The 24,053-nt window shown below is 37.7% G+C and overlaps 1 long non-coding RNA gene across 2 annotated transcripts; it reads left to right on the forward strand.

Moving 5' to 3' along the window:
- Window positions 1-522: 522 nt before the first annotated feature.
- LOC133777781 (uncharacterized) lies at window positions 523-5,931 on the forward strand. 2 transcript variants are annotated; one of them, XR_009868828.1, is made up of 8 exons: window positions 523-764; window positions 1,497-1,573; window positions 1,775-1,820; window positions 2,151-2,207; window positions 2,329-2,403; window positions 4,851-4,923; window positions 5,376-5,583; window positions 5,671-5,931. It is a non-coding gene; the product is annotated as an uncharacterized LOC133777781 (long non-coding RNA). The 2 variants fall into 2 exon arrangements; XR_009868827.1 differs by lacking the exon at window positions 523-764 and having other exon boundaries at window positions 930-1,573.
- Window positions 5,932-24,053: the final 18,122 nt, after the last annotated feature.

Genomic DNA, 24,053 nt, shown 5'->3' on the forward strand with positions numbered 1-24,053 from the left:
AAATATATTACTTTATTAAACAATACATATATATAATTGATTTGTGAATGCAATAAGTATAAAAAATATATACTTATTAATATTACATATATTATAATTTTTGAAATATTAATTAATTAATTATTTGGAATTAAAAAAAAATTAATTTAGTTGTTAATAAGAAAATATTTTAATTTATAAATGACATATTTATAAATATTTGAAAAAAAATAAACTAAATAAGTTAGAGATTTATAATTTTAAAACAAAATATCAACATATTAAACTTATATATTTGTTAATTTTAACATCATAAGTCGGTTCTAGAACAGACATATCATGCTGCATCATAAGTCAATTGCTAATGCACTGACTTACCATGTTAAAATTATATATTTTTAATTTTAATAACATCAGTCGGTTTTAGAAAATTATATATTTTTAATTTTAATAACATAAGTCGGTTTTAGAAATGACTTATGATGCTACATCATATGTCGGTTGGTATTGGAGACATGTTAAAATTAGGGTGAAAAAAAAAAGCACAAATAAAATTAAGTATCCCGCGCTCTTCTTCTTCTTCACTGTACACCCCCGTGAAAAAAATTTCTTCTCGTCTTCTTCATTCCGCCAGCAACCCAAACTGCAGCGACTCTCCCTCCTCAACTCCGGTCACTCAGCTTCACCAGCATACCGTTCGGCAAAAGCCCCTTCCGTTGTTCACCAGCGGTCTCCGGTCGTGGCAGCATCTCTCACTGCGTTGTTCACCAGCGGTCTCCGGTCAGGTCGGTCTCTTTTTCTATCACTCCATATTTATTCATATATATATATATATCGAAATTGATGTTCGTATTTGTACTGTAATTAGTTTTTTAGAGTAATAATGAAATAAGTGTTTCTCTGTTATATCGACATTGTGAGAAACATATATTGACTGGGGCACACTTTGGTGCATGTTTTACACCATCAAGGTGGATTACAAAAAGGGGGCTTCTATGGATGTCAGTGATGCCGAGGAATAAGTTTTTTATTTTTAGGTTATCTTGTTAGCCACAGTTATCCTTTGCCTTGATTTTTTTGTTTTCATTTTTGGGAAAAGATTTATATCTGAAACTCGATTTACAAATGTAAGAAAATTTTGTATTCTGATATAATTAGCCCACTTATTAATTCTGTCACACTCTCTCTTTCTAAAGCCGTGACTGTTCAAACTGAAGAGAAAAGCCATATTAATGGTAATTGTTATAAGGTGATGAACAAGTCCAAATGACTAGGGAGTGTTTTTATTTAGTTCCAAAATAAAATGTACCTTTTTCACTTGAATTATACATTTAAAATAAGTAGATAAAATTAAGAAAAAGCTCTGTGCCTTTATAGACTTATCAATATAACTTTGTGGATGAGAGTTGACATGGTCAGATAACATCATATCAGATACATAAGAAGATTAAATCAGTCTTCATTTGATAACCTTGAAACTGGATTTTGATTGGTAATATCTCGTTCAATATCAGCAGTTGAGGGAGTAGAGTCTACCGAAAATGGTTGATCTATTGGACTTGCATCATTGCTAGTTAAGGAAGAAGTAACTGAGGTAATCCCATTATTAACTGTTGTGGTCCCTACTGTAACAGACCTGGAAATCAGTCCTTGAGACTCCATGGCTTCCCTTGCTGCTTTCTCTTTGGCTCTTCTAGCTCTTTAAGTAATATTTATATGCTTACATCATATGTATAACATGTTGAATTTGGACTGTTTTATCACTTGAATTTTGGTTTGGTTTTGTTTTATGCAGAAGAGGAAGAAGAAATTGAGATGCTTTTGGAAAACTACCTCCAAAGGTTAGCTAGCCTCCCCCTTTTCCCTAGCATAACAGAGAGAGAAGTGTAAAAGCTATTTGTTTTTACAGTAATATATAGTCAAAAAGCTCTATGTGTTCCTTTTATTCTGTTTTGTGTCCATAGATATATAATGACTAATTGTTACTGATCCTGTAAGATAATTACATTAAAAATTTATAATATGTCACGCATTTAGTAGAATAAACACACGTACTGGTGCATAAATATATATATATATGTGTGTGTGAATGTGTTTGAGTGTCCAGTAAAGTATCAGCCAACACTATGATTTAATTTTCTTTAATCTAATTAAATTAATATTTCCAATAGACAAGACTTGAAAGTATAACTGCAAGCAAGACTGGACAATTTGCTGTCGTTCTGGAGGTAGTATTTGTTTATTTTAGGTTGGTTTTGTTGATCAATAAATTTTTTATTAAGTGTTTATTTGTTCTTATAAACATGTACAAATATAACATCTAAATCAGTTGTATCCTTCTCTATATAGGTTTTCAAAGTTGCGTCAGCTCTCTTCATGGTAGATGTCCGAAAAGCTGCTGGGGACACTCTTGAATATCACAAGGTTAGCCTTCTGTTCAAATTTGGGGGTATGCATATGCTCCCTTGAACTATATATAATGGTCCCAATAGCGTTATGTTTGGACTAGAAGCAAAAGGGTATCCTAAATGGAAGAAAGTGACATTAGATTTAATAATCTGTTCATTAGTTTAGATTGGTTCATAATAATCTGAGAGTTTGAGACACATGAACAGATTGTTACAAGTCGTACTCATTATTTTATTTGTTTGAGAAGCAAGACCAGATCACATTTCTTGTATTGAAAATACTTTCTTTACAGGTATGCACATCATGAATGGAAATTAAATTGGAGAGTAACTCTTTTCAGCAGCCAAAAGTGCTCTATACACTCGAAACTTTTATTACCTTAAAAAGAAAATTTCCAAGAAACATGCTCAGGCTTGGCTAGCCTTTGGCCTTTTAACAAAGTCAAACAGTTGTATTTCTTCTACCTCAAAATAATCATATTAAATTCATATCTCTCACTAGTGCATCTGACATGTTCTTTATGAAACGGATATACACCTGCTGAGTTTCTAGCAGTACATTTTTATAGTCCTAAATAAGAAAGTAAACTGGTCTTGACTTTACCGAGTGCACTTTATTGTTATTTCTACTATTATGAGTAACATATACAGTATTGTTGAATAGTTTATTGTTGAATATGACAGTAGTCTCACTGGTTTGATACCAATTAGCTTGACCCTTTTGTCTCAATTTGAGTCCCAGCATTTTACTATCTTCACTCCCGTGAAATCCCAGCACTGAAATCTCTCCCAAACGACAATAATTTCAGCAAAACAGAAGGAGAGAAAAAATAGATAAATAAGAAAAAATAGAAGGGCAATGATCAGTTTACCACTAGAATCCATAGCAAAATGAGCAATGATGGAATGAGTATTTCAGAGATGAAAACCAGACAGATCCACTACAATAGTACACCCCCAAAAAGACCAAAAGGTTTATTGGAGTCCTCTCAAATTAGAGGCTCTGATAATCTGAAGCACCAAAGTTGTCGTTTTGCATAGGTAGCAAAGTCAGAGCTTTCAGTAACTAGTACCCTTTAAAGTGATCATTTTGCTGTAACAGAGTCAGAACATAGCCAGAGAGAGCTGAAGTTTTTTTAACATAAAACCCACAACTACGGCTGTGAAGAAAAAGATAGCCCTTTTGACCAGTGACAATGAGTTTCTCTTTAAAGCTAATCTCACTGTAAATCTGCCACCTTTCCTAATGGAGGTGAAGGAGGAGTTGTTTTCTTCTCTCTTTTCTCTGTTTGCTTTTCATTAAAAGAAGATAAGTAGATTCATATTGCCTTTAACATGCTTTTGCTAATCTTACAATGTTGAATAGTTTATTATTGAATATGACAGTAGTCTCACTGGTTTGATACCAATTAGCTTGACCCTTTTGTCTCAATTTGAGGCTCTTGATGGAGCCAGCTTGGCCTTTGGCTCAGTACAAGAACTGCAGTGATTTAAAAAACTGTTCTTTATGAAACAGTTTTGACATATTGACAATTTATTTTGGAGTTCAATGATGATAATTCTTAATAATTTATGCTCCAGGTCTAGTCTTGCAAGCTATATTTTGTGGCATTATCATTGATTCTGAAAGTGCACAGAGAAGAAAGCATGCCAAATACATGTTTTCTACAGCTTACACAACATTACTTGATGCCCCTTTTTTTGCGTGCTTAGGTCTCTTCATTTTGATTTTCTTGTTTTATTTTCATTCCTCCAATAGGCAATTTGGCTAGTTTATTAGTTTGTGTATGTACGTTAAGAACACATGTTTTTATTATTATTATATTTTATTTTATTATTTGAAATAATTGATGAGAGAAAAACTGAAAAACAATAATGAAAGAGTGAAATTGAATTGAATGAAAGCTGATTTTCCCACTGCTATTTTTGAGGTTCAATTTTGAAAATGACAAGCCTATTTATTTAGTTTAAGGGGTAAAATAGGAAAATAAGCACATTATAACATTCACATGCCTAACTCATAAATGTGTGGACCCAAAATATATAATTAAACATCCAACCGACCATAATTATCAAAATTATAATTAATTACTAAAAAAAATATTATTATTTTATTGTGCATAATATTTAAATGCATGTTCAATAATCTAATAAATATCATACCTTTATAATTCTAAATTTTTAACAATTATTTTTATTTATTTATTTATGAGTCATTTGATAAAATTGTTAATTTTTTGAAGTTATTTTACACTTTCGTCTAGTTTTGATAATTTTTTTACAAAATAGCCTCCGACACTAATAAGTTAGCAATAGCCTCCGACAATCATAAATTATATAAGTTAGCAATAGAATATAAAGAATAATAAATATATAAATAAATAAATAAAACAAATGGTGTCAGTTTCGCTTCATTGACTCAGAAACTTCAAATGGGGCTTATGGATTAATTTTATTTTGTAGGTTTTTGGTGGAAATATTAGCAAGGATCATTGCCAAGTGAATTAATTTGCTTGATTATTGTTAATTGCAAGAGGTATGGATGTTTTTTTTTTTTTTATAAATATTATTATAAAAATGATAGAGGAGTTTGAATATCTTAAATATTCATCCATAGTGAAGTAGGTTCTGTGATTAAAATTGTGTGTTGCGGTGATAATGGAAGGTTGAGAACTTGTGTGTTTTAGTGAAGTAGTTTCTGGGAAATTTATTTGTGTGCTGCGGAGATATAAGGAAGAAACTTATTGTGTGTTGTTTGAATTGCTTGGTTCTCTATTGACAGATGGTTAGGTCACTATTACAAGGGAAATGTTGCCCAAATTCATCTAGAATTATGTTTTATTTTCTTATATTTAAATTATGTTGTGCTTGCATTGTTCTTGTTTGATTGGTATAGGGAAGCTCTGTCAAAATTTAAGTTAAAAAGATAGTGTAATAATAGGAATATGACAGCGCTAAAAATTTGTTATGGGAATTTTCTACGTGCAGGAGGATTTTAGTCCAATTTTAGGGAAACCTCTGTCGAATTTTTTCTAGGAAATGGATAAGAGTTGGATAACAAAGGACAGACTTTCAAAAGAGTATGAAGAGGGAGTCGACAACTTTATTAAGTTAGCGTTAGAAAATACAACAGATCCTTCCACCAATGAAGGACTTCGTGACAAATGAGTTTTCAATGCGATGGCTAACTAGTAATGTAAGTGAAAATATTCATTATTAAAGTTCTAGCTTTACCTTAAGATTAAGTATATTAATTCAACTCATGCAGTGAATTTTGTTTTAGTGTGGCGGGAAGAACTATTACACAAAGGATGAGATCAATGAAGTACGTGAAGAATGGGCACAATGCGTCATGGATTTGATGAGTACTACATAGGTCCACTCACTTTTGTTAACTTAGACTTTTAATGAGATATACTTACAATGTTAACTTAGACTTTCTTGAAGATATACACACTTTTGTTGCCTAACTATAGTTTACAATGCTTATGTGAGTCATTTTGTAATTAACTTAAGACTCGTTATTTTAGATACTTAGTTCAAATTCTAGTATTTTATATTATTGTGATCTATGTTTTATTTTGTTCAGTTTGTTTGTATAAAAAAAAATGATTTGTTTTGGGCATAATACACTTTTTAAGAGAAAAAAAACACCATAAGTCGGTTCTACTAAAACTGACAATAGATGTCTACACCATAAGTCGCCTGTGAACCGACATATCATGTTTTACACCAGAGGTCGGTGTACAACCGACCTACCATGTCTTACACTAGAGGTCGGTTTGCAACCGACATCTCATGTCTTACACCAGATGTCGGTTTTCCACCGACGTACCATGTCTTACACCAGATGTCGGTTTGGCGCCAACTGACCTACCATGTTTTTACATCATAAGTCACTGCATGGGAAGTCAGTTCCCAACCGACTTATGAACATTCAGATGTCAGTTTTTAACTGACTTATCATGTAATTTTTGTAGTAGTGCATGCATATCATGATTTAGTAACATGTTATTACTTGTTCGTAAGCATATTGAGTTTTCTTGCTGAGCTTCATCTCACAGGTGCTATGTGGGTGAGGTAAAGGCAAAAGAAAGCTGGACCATCCTTGAGTTGGAGAGCTTAGGTGACGATGTGTACATATGTGGTTGCTCGACCGCCACGAACGAGGGTTTAAAGAGGAACTAGGGTTAAACCCTATTTTGTCGCTTAGGTCGGCTGGTTGTAAATACTTTCTTGTAATTGACCTTTAAATTATATTTTGGGATCCCAATGTATATGGTAAACGTTTTAGTGAAATGTTGTATCTTAACCAAATTTTTTAATCCCAAACCGTTAATCATACTTAGTTACACGATTATGGCCAAATGACTCGATTAGCGAGTTTAGCACTATTTAAAATGCAAACCGTAATGGTCCCTGGGTAGTAGGATGTTACAATATTTGAGTGTGACCATGAAAAAAAATCCTGGTTTTCTCTCAAGAAGCAAGTTAATTGCTATTTCGCAGTTTCGAAAAGGGTTTTCCCTATTTTTACCACCCTCGTGGCATCTTTCTCATCTAGCTTCACTTCTTCAAGCTCCTCCATTGGTTCGAGATCGACCTTTTCTTCAACCCTAGGGTCGATCTCTTCCTCGATCTCAAAGACGAATCCGTTCATTTCCCGATTAACAACAAGTGCTTGTGCACTTGTTTGGTTCTTTCCTCTCATTGAAATGCTATAGCATTCCCGTGCATCGATCTGGTCTCCCATGAGCATCCCGATGCCACTAGACGTCGGGAACTTGATGGCTAAATGCCTAGCAGATGACACTACCCCCAGCCCAATCAGGGCTGGTCCCTCGAGCAGTACATTGTAGGGCGACAGGGTGTCCATCACTATGAATTCCATCATCTTGGTCACTAAGACTGGATAGTCTCCCAAGGTTATGGGAGCTCGATGGATCCCGTGTTAGCAATCCCTTCTCATGAAAATCCATACAACGTCGTTGCACAGGCTTTCAAATCTTGAAGCGTGAGTCCCATATTTTCTAGAGTGGCTTATAAAGGATATTGACTGAGCTCCCATTATCGATCAGGACTCTACGCACCCTTTTGTTGGCAAGCTGAAGTGTGATGACCAGAGGGTCGTTGTGGGGAAGCTGAACATGTGAAGCATCTTCTTCTGTAAAAGTAATGGGTTGAGATTTAACCCTTTGTTGCTTTGGAGCTTGTGGTTGAGGATCGTAGGGAGAACTATCTCCAGTCTTGAGCTCACTCACATATCTCTTTTGGGCATTTCAGCCTGATCCAGTAAGGTGTGGTCCTCTGAAGATGGTTACCACATCCTCCCAATCTATTGGGGGAGGTCGATCATCTTCCCTTGCTCAAGAGGTGTTATTCAGTTGTGCAGGTTGCGCAAAAGCTGCCCTTTGTCTAGCTGGCACTTGAGTGGTATTTCAGTTTCTTATGTATTGTCCGAAATATCCTCTCGAGATCAGGCATTCGATCTCGTCTTTTAATTGTCGGCACTCATCAGTTGTGTGTCCGACGTCCCTGTCGAACCTGCAGTACTGTTGGTGTCTTTCTTTGACTTCTGATTTTGCATTGGGTCAGGTCGCCTAAATGGGACCTGATTCTTATTTGCAGCAAATATATTCTCCCGAGTTTCATTGAGCTCGGTGTAAGCCGTATAAATGGAGAAATACTTATCTCCCTTCTTCTTTTTCCACCGTCCGCCTCTGAGTTATTCCCTTCATTTTTATTTCTTTTTGAAGGGTTATCTCCTGAAGGTCGAAATGTTGATGGGGTAGCCGAGGTCGAGGATGTGTTAACATTTGTTGTAGTAGTTATAATGGGCTGAGGGTTTAGTTGTAATGCTGACCTTGCCTCTTCTACATTGACGAATCTCTGAGCCGTTTTATCGAACTCAGTCATTATTCTTATCGATTTTCTCTGCATATCATCCCAAAGAGGACTTCCTGGCAATATACCAGCTCAAACGACCATAAGATGACCACTATCTTCAATATTACGGGCTCGCGCCACCTCTATGTTAAACCTTGCCAAGTAGCTTTTTAATGATTATCCCGGCTGTTGCTTGACATTGGTCAAGGTCGAGGCCTCGGGCCTGACGCCTACATGGCCATGAATTGTCTATTAAATTCCTTTGCCAATTGATCCCAAGAGGAGATCGAATGTCTTCTAAATTTATCGAACCAATTTTTTGCTGGTTTTGTAAAAGTAGTTGGAAATAACATGCATATGAGCTTGTAGCCAACATTGTTGGCTCTCATGATGGTGTTAAATGTGATCAGATGGATGTACGTGTCTGAGTTCCCTTCAAAAGGAGCTACATGGGATATCTTGAACCCGTAATGGAATGGTGTGTTTGAAATATGTGGAGCAAAAAGCTCGAGCTCCTCATCAGAGTCATCGGCCTTGTCCTTGTTCCTTTCATCTTGAAGGAGCCTGAACGCTCTTTCGAGCTGATTAATTCTCTCCTGGACCAAGTCCATTGGAGGCTGAGCTTGTGCTTGGGGTAGCTGGTTATTGTTTATAAAAGCTCCAGCTCCTTGTCCCGGTATAGGGTTATACTGGTTCCCATATACTGGTTGCACAAGTTCCTTTCAACTGTTTAGATGTTCACATAAATCGGGGTTTGAGAGATTGGCTGGCCCCTAGTTCTGGTTCAGATGATCTCGAAGATCAGGATTATTGTCATAATTCCCAGTATTCTTGGGTTCGGTATTATATACACTCACATACCTAGTGAGGTCCAAACTCCCACTCATAAAACTAATATTTCTTTCTGGTTGAGGGGCTCGATGGTTGCGAGGAGGATCTTCCATCGGCCCTCTTGCTCCAGTTTTCTGTGATCTCGACATATGGCTTCCTGCTGATTAGGCTGCCCTATGTCCTCATGTTGTATCTCGCTCGCCCCCATGTTCGGATTGAGTTTGACAATTCTCGTCTTGGCTGCAAGTTCAAGATGGCCTTTGTTGTGCATGCTCCCCTGCCCGGTTCCTATTAAGAGCAAGCTGGGGTGCTTCTTGGATTGGTGATGAGTGCCTTATGGGAGACGGTGGATGCCATATAGGCAATGGTGGTGACCATCCATTGTTGGGCCTGGAAGGTCCAAAATTGGCCTGGACTGATCCTGGGTTATTTCTAACAGGTTCAGGGTTAGTATTTCGAGCTGTTGGGGGAGCTTGGTTATTCCCTGTTCCTGTAGATACCTCTTCTGTCAAATTACCAACAGTATTAGCTTAAGCATTCCACACAAGGCGATCATTGCTAGTGTTTGCCCTAGGCCTTGGCTGGGTCTGTTGGGCCCCTTGTTCGGCCCTCCTGGCGGTCGTTCTCCTGTGGGGGCGCCTCTTGGCCTCCACGGTGGCGCCTGGACCTCAACAGCATGCCTAGCCAATTCTTCATTGCGTCATGTGGCCTCTACAAATTGTTGGCACATTTCGCAATTCTCCAGTTCCACAATGGGAGTGTACCTCTCAGGATTATAATAAAGGTCCTCGTCGGGCCTAGGAGCAGGCGGCCCCTGGAATCAGATGATGCACTCCCCTCATCTTGGTCGTGATCTGTCATTGGTTGTTTCCCAGGCCTCCAGGGATAATTCTTAGTTTGAGGAGTCTGCTCCTCAGGTATTTGGGGCAACGGTCACCCACCAGCTCTTGGGTTTTTTGCGGCGGCCATTGATGCAATGCAGGAGGTTTGTGATTAAACAATACAAAAGATTTGCTTAATGCTCTCAATGAAAGCACCAAACTGTTGATGCCGTTTTTTCATCAACTTAAATTTGAAGAGCACTATATTTCAGAAAAGAATAGTAGAATTTTTACGTGGTTCAGCAGTTAAAATTTGCCTAGTCCGCGAGTCAATATTATTGATCATAACACTCTCTCAAAGTTTTCTCAGAACAATTTGATAGAGTATTCTCCCTCTCAATTTTTACCTGAATACAAATGAAAATTATTAGGCTATTTATAAGCCTGGCTGGGAGAATATATTCCCCTGATTTAGGGAAGTTACAACCAATTATCCAAATATGAAATAAATGTAAATAAATACATTAAATACATAATATCCCATGATAATTGAGATTTAATATCAGATAACAACGAATCCCTAAGGAATAGGGTTCTCCTAACAACTATTGTGTGCAAAACGCGTTGCTGACCTCGTACGGAAGGTTAACACGCTTTCGAGATCGACCAATACTTCGAGCTCGTTATTCGAGTCAGCCTCCTCTTCAGCTAGTGGTTTCATCAAACTCAATCTTCGGAGAACAATATCTTCGAGCTTACGAATAAGGTTCGAATAACACCCATATGCGTCAGAGAAGATTATTTCTTTCGAGCTTGTACCTTAAGCTCGGGCCTTTTAAGCTTGTGCTCGATCGCCAATAAGGACAGGTCAGGAATCATGCACATTGATACAAGTGTTCAGCAACTGCTTGTTATTTTTGAGCTTACGCTTTACGACGCTACATTTTGAGACTCATTTATTCATCCTCAGAATTTAGGTGTAACATTGTCATAACTCCCTCTCCTACTCACCATTTTGGGAAAAATGTGTTTTTCACAAAATCAATATTTTTTAATTTAGTTGTATAAATAAATGTAATTATTTTTACCAAATGATATTCTAATAATTACTAATTGAATTAAGCAAAACAAAACAAAATTATGTCCTTAATTCTAATTCTAATTTTTCTTTAACTAAGAGAATATCATTTTTATTTTAATAAAACATTTTTCATTAAAACAACAAATTAAACAACTTTAATTTTGGCTTACCATCTTGACTAATTAAGAGTAAATTTCTTATTATATGATTTATCAAATATAAGCATATAGTAAAATATAGGACGTTCCTAATAGCATGTTTCTACACGAATGCAATGCATGCTTATTGCATACTGCGTGGGTATATGAGTGGCTTGTTATAATGCATGACAAAATATTAAATACATTTAGACATTTATTAAAGAAATAAAAGCGAGTATGATAACTTTTGGGTATTTCTAAAAAAATTACAACACTTGCAAAAAATACATGAAAATGTAACTTAGACTAACTAAGGCTTGATAAAGAGCACTTTGATCTTCAACCTTGAGATGTAGTATTGTTGAGCCAATGTCATCCTTTTCCATATCTATTTTGAATTATACAACTTTTTAATTATTTTAAACAAACTTTTACAATAATTAAACTTTGGGTTTTAACACCCAAAAGTTTCTAATGCCCAATTTGAATTTGGGTAATTTAATTCAAAAATAAAATTAAACAATTTAACTTTAATAAATTAAAATTCAAAATAATTTTAATTTTGGATATTTTAATTAAAACAATTTTAATTATGGAAGATAACAATTAAAACATTTTTAATTAGGGAAAATTATCAACATTATTTCAATTAAAGAAATTTCTAAATTAAAATAATTTTAATTTAATTTCTGATTTTTAATTAAATGAATAATTAATAATAATTATGGTAACAACACACTCAGGTTTGTTTGACACAAACCCTAGGTTGTACCAAGTAAGGGGCGGCGACAGAAGGAGGCTCGGTTGGGCGCAGGGGCGCGGTGCTAGGTAGGGAGGCGCACACGGCTGGGCGGGCGCACAGGGGGGGGGGGGGGGGCAGGGGCGCGGGCTGGTGCGCAGGGGTGGCGTGTAGGGGCGCAAGCATGAGCGCAGGGGCACAGTGGCTGGCGCACGCTGGCTGGGTAGCAGCTCGAGGCTCGGGCTCCGACATAATTTTACTCATAAATTTTAAACAAAAAATTACAAAATTCCTATGCCCCAAAATGGCTTACATATTTCATCTATAAATTTTAAGAACAATTCCTAAACGCAAAAGCACCATTATAAACAACCCTTAAGAATTTATCATCATAAAAATAAACATCCATCCATTCAAACATATATCACATATAATTTAAAAATGCATATAACCCCACACAACAATTAATAATATGTATAGATTAATGAACTACTCTAGTACCAATTTTTGGAAATAACATTTAGAGCAGCAAAATTTGCGTGGTGGGCCCATTAGTATAAGAGCAACAAAATTAAAAAAAAAATCATTAATCATATAATCAGTTTATATGACCAAGAAAACATTCCAGAAACATTAACATACAATATTATTAATCATGCAACAAATATATAAATATACAATATATTTATATATAACATATAAACACAAAAAAAAAAAAAAATCAAGAACATGTACAATTACCTCTTGAAGCTTATCAAGTGTCCTTGAGTATTTTCGTATATTTTTCGATCTTCCTATCCAAAGCTTTAAGCACTCAAACCATGATCTTCCAGAGTGTTCTCTACATCACAAGATGTATGTGGGCACATAGAGAACATGGGTTTGTATTTTTAGGGGATCACAAGTATTTCTCAACACATGAGAACTTGGATTAAGGTCTGAGAATGGCTAAAATAAAAAAAAAGAAATAAAGAGTTTTTGTCTAACAAAAATTCTAAGAACTTTTCTGAATTGTATCTTATATGTGTAATATATTGTTATTCTTGTATATTCTCTCTTCTCTTTATTCTATATCATATATATAGAGATGTTTCTATTACCTTATTATTCCAAACAATAATAGTAATATTATAAAATATCATAATGATTTAGGATTTGATAGTAATATTTAACTTACCAAATTTGAAAAACTATTTTCAAATTATTAAATAATTAAATAAAAAAACTACACTTATACAATATCAGTATATGTGGTACACGCATGGCATAGTCTCTGGGCTGTGTCATGCGTGACCCACTATTCCCTTTATAGGGATTTTGTATTTTTCTTTTATATAATTTTTTAACTAAAATCAATCTCCCACAAAATAAAGTGTTTATCTTTTTAAGGAAAAATATGACAACCATATTTCAAAATTTTAATTTCAAATTCAAAATTCAAAATTCAAATTGATGATGATCATCATCATCTTTTAAAATTCAATAAATCAATAAATATTTTTTACTTACCAATTTTATTTTCTCCCACTCAAATAGAATAATTAATTCATTCATTTATGTTGTACCCTATTTTTAGCGCGAGTTCATTCACTCAGCTCGGGTACAACTGGCAGATAAATACACGGAAAAATAACCAAGTAGAATATCTGCTTATTATTCACGTGGACAACTCGGGATTCATAAATATCAGACATGGTGTTAGGCGTCCTGAGTTTATCATGAACTAAGAACACGATGGTTGTTAAGCACGCGCTCGGAATTAGATAACTGTCGAAGCACGAGTTTGGAGGAGATATCCAGCTCGTGACGATTCAACTGTGATGCATATTATGGGATCCCTAGAGACTCGGGATATGTTTATACGTTTATTTATGACCAGACTATCATATTTATTATCTGAGATAGCAAGAACATATTTATTCTGTTATCAAATCATATTCCCATATAAATGGGAATTATTTGTATTGAATATAGACATTATGTAAATGCGTGATTGACTCATGCGGTTACCCAAACCTGTCCATGGAATTCCCCTATAAATACTGGGAATGTTGGACAGGAAAAAAAAAGATTATTATCTAATACCCAAACTCTGCCAAAATAGTGAAAGAAATAGTAATAATAGTGACTCGTGGACTAGGTGGATTTTAACCACTGAACCACGTAAAAGTTCTGTGTTCTTGAGTGAATTCTTGTTATTTTCTTTACGGTTTACCATTAAGCACTAATCTGCCCTTATTATTTCTTAATACATTGTTGGCGAAAAACCGAGTGAACAGTTTGGTGCTTTCATTGAGAGGAAATTAGTGCTTTACCAAAATCCCAGTCAATTCCCATCATGGTGTTCACTCGCTCAATGCATGACAATGAGATAGAACAGCTCGGTGGGCAGGAGGCCCATCATACCGCTGTTCCGAACGCACGTGGCCCTGAGAGTCAGCAACGTCCTAGAAAACAACAGGCGGGTCAAGGCAACACTAGGAGTTTGGCGTCATTACCGCCAAACCCAAACCCAGACTACCTAACTGCCGTCGAGATGGAGAACATGCAATTGAGGAGCCATCTCGCTAGGGCAAACAAGCAGTTTGAGGAGGTTTTGGCTCGGTTACCCCCTCTTGCAACTGACGTTAATGTCAAAAAGAGGCAAAGTGGGTCTCATAAGTCCCACAAGAATAATCGATCCAAACCGAGTCGATCAGTCAGAATCGCCACTCCAAGTTCTGTACTTGCGGGGTGAGATTACCAGAATGCTCAACCCAGCGACCGTCATAGGGTTCATCAACAAGTTTGTCGGTCAGTCAGGACTGCAACCCCAAGTTTGGTGCCTTCTTTACAGGTCCCTGGGAATGCCCATGACAGTCCACGAGGAAGGGATGGAACAAGCTCACGAAGTCAAAATGCTCCAATAAATCCTCCTACACCACGATCGAATCACCAGGCACAAAGAACTAGAGACATTGGAGTAGAACAGAGGCAGGTTAATTTAGTCTGTCCTGATGGAACGAGGATAGCCTCACTAATAAGGCATCTCCCGTCACCTATAAGGCATCCAACACGGCCTCGTCCTTAATGGGATATTCCAGCTCATGGAGACAGTAGGAGAAATCCTCCCCTATCGGCCAATACTTATGTCCCACGAACACGTGTCGAGAACCAAGTCCTCGGCCCCAATCGTGAGCTGTAAGCTTCACAAACGGGAGTTACTGGACCGAAAGCCATCGTAGCGGTAGGTCCGAGAGTGACCTAAGGAATCATTTGAGTTTAACACAGAGCCCTTGGTATGATCCACAACCCGATTTGCGCAATCATCTGAACTCGCAGAGAAGGTATCCAGTTTGGGATGGAGATATTAGCTATACTCGACAAGAGGGAGGTCCGTCCATAGTACGTGATAATGGGAGTGCCCCACAAAACAAAGCTCGAACTTGGAGGGAGAATAACCCATCAAACGTGCATGATAGGACGGGAGTTATTGAACAACCCCCCAGCTAACCTAGGGACTAGGGACTAGGGACCAAACCCTCGAGAGACTAGCTTTGATGGAAGGGCAAATGAAAAAACTCTTGTCCGGAAAGGAAAAGGACAATTGAAACTCAGACGAGGAGCTCAAGCTTTTTGCTCCAAATATTGTGGCGGTGACATATCCTGTGGGTTTTAAGATGCCACACCTATTGAAATTTGATGGAGATGGAGATGCGTCAGATCACCTCAGAATGTTTAACACCATGATGATGGCCCACAATGTCGGGCTTGACCTAAGGTGTATTTTGTTCCCTGCAACCCTGGTCGGGTCAGTTAGGCAGTGGTTTAAGTAATACAAGAGACATTCCATAAGCTCGCGGAAGAAGTTTTCCTCTGAGTTCAAAAAAGCATTCCGAGCTTCACAAGCAGCTCGAGTTGAGGTTGATTCATTGGAAAACGTAAAGCAGCAACCTGGCGAAACGTTGAAGGCATATCTGAGTAGATTTGCCAATGTTGCTGCATGAGCTAGGGATGCTGATGACAACTCCAAACTCATGGCAACGAGGACGGGAATTCTCGTTGGGGGCGACCTATGGCAGGAACTCCAAAGAAAAGGAGTTAAGAGCGTAGATGAATTCTTAGCTTGGGCTCAAGAGTGGATAAATCTCAAGGAGGCACGAGCCTTTATTGCAGGAACCAGCCAGCCCCTTATCCAACCCATTGGAGTGGCAACGAATGTGGCAATTACGACCCAAACCGTTACCCAAAATAACAAAGGGGGGAATAACAAAAGAAAAGGGATTGGTGAACCCGACCAGAGCAGGACGAAGCAAAATAAGCCCATAGAGAAGTTCAAGCCTATCTATGCCACGTATATCGACCTAACGGATACACGTGAGCACATTTTTGGCCAATTCTAGTCGCCTTCCATGGAAGAAGCCAGAACCATTGAAGAACCAGAGGGCAAAGAGGGATCCCTCAAAGTTTGTCGGTTCCACAACGACATTGGTCATAACACTAATGATTGCCGACAGCTGAAGGATGAAATTGAAACCCTCATTAGGGTGGAACCTTTGGCCCAGTACGCCCAAAATCAGGTGAATCCGAGTCAGCCCGTTGGGCAGACCCTACTACCTGTTCCGGAAGCTCCAACAAGCCAACCTGGAGCTCAAGCAAATCAGGTCGACCCTCCTCCGACAGTAGGGGGAGATATAACCACCATTTCGGGAGGACCTCATTTGGTGGGCATGAGCAGTGGGGCTCAAAAGAGGTACATTAAAGAACTTAAGTCCCATAACGGGGTGGAGTTCGTCCCAAAACAACGGTTATCGAAACAGCAGCAATTAGAAAAGCAACCAATCATTTTTATAGAAGAAGATGCTAGCCACGTCCAATTTCCACATAACGATCCACTAGTGTTAACTGTTTAGCTCACCAACCGAAGGGTCCAAAGAACACTAGTGGATAACGGAAGTTCTGTGAATCTAAAAATGGGGTTATCTGTAATTGATTTGAAGGCGACCTCGATGACTCTGTACGAGTTTTCTGGTGAAGGGTCGGCAACCATCGGGATAATCAGATTAGTGGGGACATTGGGAGAAGAGTCGAGAAGTGTTTCCAAGTTGCTCGAGTTCGTGGTAATCAATTGTCTAGCTGCATACAATGTGATTTTGGGCTGACCTGCGCTGATGGCATTTGAAGCCATAACCTCTATCTGCCACCTAGCAATGAAATTCCCCTAAGCTGTGGGAATATGCACCATCAGAGGCGATCAGCTCGCTTCTAGGGAATGCTATAGAATTTTTATGAAGGGACAATCACAACCGGGCAGCAAGCGATGGTCTTAAATGATAAAGGTGAGGGGTCCCAGGAAGTAGGAGTTACTCACTGGACGGAAGAACCTCAGCAAAAAAGGGATAGTGAGGTCGCCCAATGCGACAACATTGACCCACGGGTAGGCGAAGACAGATCAGAGTTCCAAGCCATAGAAGAGCTCGAAGAAGTAAACATCGACCCTAAAGAAGTTTCTAGAGTCGTAAAGATTGGAAAGAATCTTGACGGTAAATGGAAGAAGGAGCTGGTTGATTTCTTACAGGAAAACCTGGATGTCTTCGCTTGGTCGCATGAAGATATGGTGGGAATCAGTCTGAATGTAATCATGCACACCTTAAATTTGGACAAGAATGTGCATGTAAAATCCCAAAAACGGATACGTTTGGGAACAGTCCGAGCTGAAGCCCTTGAGGAAGAAGTAGCTCGGTTATTAAAATGCGAGTTTATCCGGGAGGTAAAATACCCGATCTGGGTTGCCAATCTCGTGCTGGCCCCGAAGCCAAACGGGAAGTGGAGGACCTGTATCGACTTCTCCGATCTAAATACAGCTTGTCCCAAGGATTGTTTCCCACTGCCAACGATTGACCAGTTGGTAGATGCCACGGTAAGTCACGAGCTCATGTTTTTCATGGACGCGAATTCTGGATATAATAGAATCGCGATGAATCCTACGGACCAGGAACATACTACGTTAAAGTGAAAGATCTGATCCAACGAAAATCCCGCATATTGAGCGCAACTGATATGCGGCTAGCTTCTTGACCAAACATAACGTATACTGTTATAAAGTTATGCCCTTCGGGCTGAAAAATGCCAGGGCCACATATTAACGCTTGGTCAACAAAATGTTCGCTAGCCAGATTGGGAGAAATATTGAGGTGTATGTTGATGACATGCTTGTCAAAGCAAAAATTTCCAATAAGCATGTGTCCGATCTAGAAGAAAGTTTTGGAATATTACGGAGGTATGACATGAAACTGAATCCCCAGAAATGTACTTTCAGAGTAGCATCAAGAAAATTCCTGGGGTTCATAGTCAACACAAGGGGAATAGAAGCGAATCCTTAGAAAATTAGGTCATTGTTAGAAGTGCCCTCACCCAGGTCGCGTAAAGAAGTTCAAAGCCTAACTGGAAGGGTGGCTGCTTTGAATCGCTTCATTTCAAAATCCATTGACAAGTGTTTGCCATTCTATAACTTGCTCAGAGAAAACAAGAAATTTGAGTGGACCGAGGAGTGCGAACAGGCATTCCACGACCTAAAAACGCACCTGGACGAGCCCCCAATATTATCTAAACCTATGTTTGGAGAATCGTTGTTCCATTATTTGGCTGTGACAGAGAATAGTGCCGTGTGTTAGGAGTGTGTCCTAAAAGCATGTAAAAGACATTTTTTTTTTCTATAAATAAATAAATACAATGGTTTATTATTATTGTTATATTTAGATTGTTAAATTATTTTTTGAATAATTTTGTAAATATCAGAAAAATTCCATATTTATTATTGAGGATGTGATCTTGTATTAGTACGAGAGAATTAAGATCACATGAATGGATAAAAATAGTCAACAACAACAAATTAAAGTTATGGAATTCTTTAATTGGAGTTGCAAGTATGGTTTACTGAGTATCATAATGATACAAATAATCTAGATTCGGATTATTGATGTGGTAAGACATCTCGGTAAATGTGCTTTATATAATATGATTATATATGACAAGGACCGATATGAATTAAAGTCTTTATCCAAAAACCATTTAATAATAAAGACTTGTAATTCATATCATAACTGATGATCATTTATAGATCAACCTAAATCCTGAGTGTTCATGAACTCCTATTCATGTTTATTAAATCTTTTGATTCATTCGTTAAGGTCTCTTCAAAGAATGAGGCTAATGACTTTTATTTTGGAGATTTAATATCATGGATGGTTGGGAACATGTATCAACAATACGGAATCTAATCTTTCCTAACAGATCGTATATTAGTTCCCTTAAGGGTTAATTCTGGAACTGAATGATTTTGAGCTCAAATCTATAATTAGATTATAGATTAATTATTCACTAGTGAATTAATGGTACTTAAGGAATAAGAAGTAAATTAGAAAGGTAAAATGGTAATTCTTCCATTCTAATTTATGAAATAATTAATTAGAGGGTTGAACTATTGAAAGATGGTTATATCAATGGACGACTTAAGAAAAGATTTATGTAAAAGTATATCTATAACATAAAGAGTGCAATTATGAATTTATAGTGGAGAAATATCAGAATTAATAAATTAACTATTATAATTAAAGAGTTTAATTATTTAGTTTCAATTTATTGGAGCTTAATGTTATAGGTCCATGGTCCACGAAATGGCTCAAACAAACACTGACAAAGGTAAATACAAAAATGGGCAAAAAGGACTTATGTGATAAGTAAAATATTTTTCTATGTATCAAACATAATTATTGTATAATTATGTGTAATTAATTAATTATTTGATTTAACAAAAATATAATTAATTTTGAATTAATTTATTTTTGGGATTTTTGGTATTTAAATAATAATAAAAATTGGGAAAAATCACGTGCCATCACTGGCATGTGGTACGCGTGTAGCATAGTGCACAGTCACTGTGCTACACACATAAGAGACTAAGAACCGTTTCTTGGTTCCACAATTTTAGTTATTTATATATTAAATAAATAATGAGATATTGTAATATGATTAAAATATTATTATTTAAACACAAATCTGATAACTGATTAGTGATTTTCAAATTGTTTAAAATAACTAAGATTTTATTTTAATATATTGGATATATTAAATATAGGATATCAGTTTTTCAGAACGTAACTTTTCAGGGATAGAAAAATATCTAGAAATCTTTCTCAGAGAAAGAGAACAGTGATACATACAAAAGTCACTGTTCTTCACAAAACCTAGGTCTGAACTTTATCAGATCTCATGTGTGAGAACATTTGATAAATAGATTTTGCCTATTATTTTGTATAGTGAGCCCACACTCATTCTTTGTGTGCTGAGAACATTTTGGAAGATCTTGGTGTGAGATCTCAAGGATTTTGCCATACAAAAAGATAACAGCAAGGAAGGACCTGAGGTAATTTTTCTATTCATGTCTTTTATTCAATATATATATGCATGTGAAGAAGTAGATCTAGAAATCTTATGGGATTAAATTAACAATTTGATTGTTGTTCCGCTGCGTATAATCTCTGATTTGATCAATAAAAACCAACACCGTGTTAGTTCGAGAAGAAGACCGTGCTCAGAAACCAGTATATTATGTAAGCAAGAGACTTCTCGGAGCCAAGTCACGATATCCACTGATAGAGAAGTTGGCATTCTGTTTGATATTGGCTTCCAGAAAGCTTCGGCCATATTTCCAGTCCCATTCAATCAACGTCTTGACCGACCAACCTTTAAGGCAGGTCTTGCAAAAACCTGAAATGTTGGGATGTCTCTTAAAATGGGCCATCGAACTTAGCCAGTTCGAGATATTGTACATTCCACGGACCTCAATCAAAAGTTAGGCCCTTGCTAATTTTATGGTTGAATGTACCAGTTTTAAAGAGGAGCTCTTGAGAGAGCTGGTGCAGGAATTATGGAAAATAATCATTGACGGATTATCAAACGAGAGTGAATCAGGAGCTAGGATCATCTTAATCTCCTCAGAAGGGCATCGATTTCATACAGCTCTGAGGTTCAGATTTGAGGCGTCTAACAACGAAGCCGAATATGAGGACTTACTAATAGGACTGAGGGTAGCAAGAGAGCTCAAGGCGAAAGCCATCCAATGCTATAGCGATTCCCAACTCATGGTCAATCAGGTATTAGGAGAGTATCAAGCTCGAGGTACCAAGATGGTGGCCTACCTAGCTAAGGTAAAGGGAGAACTGTCTGAATTTGAGTACGACTCTCTTGAATAGATACCCCGTGAGCATAATTCTAATGCTGGTGCTTTGGCACGACTTGCTACCACAAAAGAGGCTGAGACATTGAATGTAGTGCTAGTGGAATTCTTGGAGAGTCCGAGTGTGAAAGGAGAAATGATGGAGGTCGGAATGAGTGACATAAGATCGACCTGGATGACTCCCATAATGGAGTACCTTGCAATAAGAAAGTTACCTGACGACGGAAAAGACGCGAGAAAAATACTCTATCAAGCTCAACGATATGTAATAGTAAATGGAACCCTATATCGGCGTGGTCATTCGTTACCTCTCTTGCGATGTGTTATGCCCGAGGAAGCCAAAACCATTTTCAAGAAATACACGAAGGATTTTGTGGGGATCATGCTGGGGGGCAAAACCTGGCACTAAAGATACTGAGACAGGGCTATTTTTGGCCCACTTTGACGAAAGACTTGATCTCGTATGTTCAAAAGTGTGCTAAATGTCAGCGTTTCGCTATAGTTTCCCGAGTTACTCCAGTCAAGCTAACGATGATTTCTTCCCCGTGGCCATTTGCAACGTGGGAATCAATCTAATAGGTTCCCTACCTATGGGAAAGGGAGGAGTTCGATATGCGGTGGTGGCGATCGATTACTTCACAAAGTGGGTAGAAGCTGAGCCTCTGGTAGCCATCACATCAAAATGAGTCCTGGACTTCATGGTGAAGAATATTGTGTGTCGATTTTGACTACCTAAGAAAATCGTGTCAGACAACGGGACACAATTCTACAGTGATCTCGTCACTACTCCTGTGAAAAATATGGCATCACGAAGAGTTTCTCGTCGGTAGCATACCCACAAGCCAACTGGCAGGTCGAGGCTGTAAACAAAACCCTTAAGGCAAGCCTAAAGAAGAGGTTAGACGAAGCCAAATGACTATGGCCCGAACAGCTCCTGCAAGTACTTTGGGCCTACCGAACTTCTCACAGAACCTCCATGGGGCATACTCCTTTTTCTTTAACTTTTAGAAGTGAGGCCATGCTTCCAGTCAAATCCATGGTAGCTACTCACATGAAAAGGACATTTAATCAAGAACAAAATGACGAGTTACTTAACGCATCTCTCGATCTGATCGAATAACAACGAAAAGAATTGCAGTTACAACTCGCCCATTATCAACAAAAAATCACTCGCTATTTCAATTCTAAAGTTAAGGGGCGCAGATTTGGATTGGGTGACCTAGTTCTCTGGAGGGTATTTTTGGCAAATAAAGACCCCAAGGATGGTGTATTAGGACCGAACTAGGAGGGACCATACCAGGTCATCGAAATCCTGCGTGAAGGAACTTTCAAGTAGTTCGATTGAATGGGAAAGTAGTCCCACGGACCTGGAATGCTCTGCATTTGAAAAAGTATTATCAATAGTACCACCATCAATGTAAGGCATATTTATAAAAGCCATTTTGATTAAATAATAGATGGATTGTTGAATAACTATTTCTTAGTGTTGTTATTGCAAGCTCGTGTTCTCATATTTGTAAAAGCAACCAATAAATTTTATACATTCTTGTTACTTAGGGGGCACATAACCAAGGTTGGCAAAATTAAGCCTGCTCGGATAAGATTAGAAAACTTAGAAGCTTGGAAAAATTGATTATTCAACAACTTCTTAAAGTTTGAGTTTTCAATAAACCTAGTGTGAACAAAGTTTAAATCATCTAAAACCCTGGATATAACCAGGTCCAAAAACTTAGAAGCTTGGAAAAATTGATTATTCAACGACTTCTTAAAGCTCGAGTTTTCAATAAACCTAGCATGAACTAAGTTTAAATAATCTAAAACCCTGGATGTAACCAGGTCTGAAAACTTAGAAGCTTGGAAAAATTGGTTATTCAAAGGTTTTTTAAAAGCTCGAGCTTTCAATAAACCTGGTGCGAACTAAGTTTAAATCATCTAAAACCTTGGATGTAGCCAGGTTCGAAGCCTAATTCTTAATAGGTGTGATGCAAATAAGCGAACAAAAACTTGGACCAAGTTCGATAAAATCTATCTCGATCTAAAAGACGATTCCTAAAATCTCGAATGTACAAGAGTCTAAGGATTCATAAGCATGAGAAGATAATAAAGGAAAGACAAATGGATCAAAAGTTAGATATATATTAAAAATAAGACAAACAAATATAGTCACATTCAGGAGAAATAACCTCGAACTAAGACCAAAGGCAATTGTTTAATATCAAAAGATGGTTAGACAAATAAAAAGAAAATCATTGGGCCTTGTCAGTTCGCCCTGCCGAAGTGACCTCCTCACCATCTCCCTCCGCTGCTCTGGAAGCCTCACCAGTCTCTGGGGTTCTTGCAAGAACCAAGCCTTGAATTTAGCAAGGTACGTATCCCACATCCTGGGCTCCATAAAAGAGAAGTTCCCATCCTGGTTGAAAGCCCATCAATGGTATAACATCTCCTCCATGGATGTTGATGACGCTGCCTTTTCCTCATTGGCTTTAACTTTGGCCTCAAGTAACTTCGCTTTGAGCTCACCAATCTCGACCTGAATCTGTTAAACACGATGGTTCGTTTCTGCAGTCTGAGCTTGGGAGGCGGATAGTACGGTTTTTGCGGCCTGCTCGCTTTCTTGGGAAGAGGTAAGAGTAGCCTTAGCAGCATGCTCATTCTTCTGAGCAGTAGTCAAGGCAACTTTGGTGGTCTACTCACCTTCCTGAGCAGCATTCAGAGCGGCCTTGGCAGTAGCCAGCTCGGCTCAGATCTCTTCATTTTAAGCCTTAGCACGAGCTATGCTTCGGTATTAGGCAAGGACGGACTACATAATAACAAAACAAGCTCAAATAAAAAAAAAAGAAGAGGAAGAACATATTAAACAAAAAGGAAAAAATCAGTTATGGGAGAAGGACTTGTGGTGAAGTTCATCCCCATGGCAGATTCGAGAATGTCCTCCGGGCTGCGCTCCTCTA

Source organism: Humulus lupulus, chromosome 5, assembly GCF_963169125.1.
Source record: "Humulus lupulus chromosome 5, drHumLupu1.1, whole genome shotgun sequence".
Taxonomy (NCBI): domain Eukaryota; kingdom Viridiplantae; phylum Streptophyta; class Magnoliopsida; order Rosales; family Cannabaceae; genus Humulus; species Humulus lupulus.